The sequence below is a fragment of the Tupaia chinensis genome, unplaced genomic scaffold (genome assembly GCF_000334495.1).
Source record: "Tupaia chinensis unplaced genomic scaffold, TupChi_1.0 Scaffold143615_1, whole genome shotgun sequence".
NCBI classification, from domain to species: domain Eukaryota; kingdom Metazoa; phylum Chordata; class Mammalia; order Scandentia; family Tupaiidae; genus Tupaia; species Tupaia belangeri.
This window is the reverse complement of record NW_006203463.1, coordinates 1,571,930-1,573,212: the sequence shown is the minus strand read 5'-3', so window position 1 is coordinate 1,573,212 and position 1,283 is coordinate 1,571,930. Positions and strand designations below refer to the sequence as shown.

Here is a 1,283-nt window from a genome sequence, read left to right as displayed (position 1 = left end):
GATCTGGGCCAGCTGGGATTGGGAGTGGGCTGTGGCAGGAAGACCTTACTGAGCTGTGTCTTGCTCTACTCCCACTCCCCCAACTCTCTATCTCTCTCAGGGAAAAATAAATAAATACATTTAATTAAAACAGAAGTCTGCAAAGCAGAACATCATTAAGGACACTAGGAAGATATCCACCTATTCCGACTGGTGTGGAAGTTCTAGGCCTGTCTGAGGCAACTTCACCTGAGTACTGAGAAACGGAGCATCAATTATCCCAAGATTACTTCTCTATTTTCTAACAACAACGACAACAATTAAAGACCTCTTTCATCTCTATGGTTCTGTATGCTTTGGTAAAGGATATATGTATTTTAGAGTTGGTGCCAGGATCATCTTTGCAGTCAAAGAACTGGCATGCCTACTTAAACAATCAAGTAACCATAATCCTAAAACTTATTTTTCCTTTCTTCGCAAAGCCCAGAAATAAATGTAAAATGAGGCACAATCCGAGTACAAAGGCATCAATTTGGGGCCTATTTGTTTTTTATACTAAAAATATTTTTAATCTAACAATGATTATTTTTCCAAAGCTTTGATCATAAGCTATCTGAAATTTTTTTTTCAAAAGTGGTACAGGTAAATAATGAATAGATCCATGAAACATTTTGAGTTACAAAGTGGAAGATCTATGCTTCTTTGTTATTAGTCAACAGTAAAGGTCCCGTAATGAACAGCACATGCTGAGCTCTCGGGAAACCAAGACATGCCCAGAACCGCTGCAGGCCTGAAGGGTGTTCAGTTTAGCTGTGGAGCCAGAGCACATGCAGAAATATAACATCAGCTAGCATATACTAAGTCCTTTTATTTTGTATTTTATTTTAATTTTTAGGGTTTTTGCCCTAGGATGCATGTGCTTGCTGGAGACAGAGAGAGAGAAAGTGAGGAACCATCCCCTGGAAGGGACAGTCATGCTGCAATCCCTTCTTGTCCATTCTCCCCTACGGATTTTGGGTATGTGTACACACACACCCAGCACGATTTTCAAGTCACCAGGTCTGAGACTTGAATCGTGATCAGCCATGTGGGAGTCCAACGCCTTAAACACCATGCCACTTCCTGGCCCCTTTGTCAAGGTGATTTTGAAGAGCCATTCTATCCTAAGACTTCATAAGCCTAATTATTAAATTAGCAATATAGACATTTAGTCAAAGCATATTCTGTTTTGAGTAAGCAGCTTAAATTTTGGTATTTTGATTAACACTTTCCTGAGGGTGGTAAAGTTTTTTTTTTTTTTTTGA

The 1,283-nt window shown here is 39.3% G+C and overlaps 1 long non-coding RNA gene across 1 annotated transcript in view; it reads left to right on the top strand.

Moving 5' to 3' along the window:
• The window catches only part of LOC106733365 (uncharacterized), a 1,856-nt gene extending 1,567 nt beyond the window's left edge, over window positions 1–289 (top strand). The window contains exon 3 of the long non-coding RNA XR_001369482.1: window positions 101–289. This is a non-coding gene — a long non-coding RNA (uncharacterized LOC106733365). The remainder of the gene's footprint in view (window positions 1–100) is intronic.
• The last annotated feature ends 994 nt before the right edge of the window (window positions 290–1,283 follow it).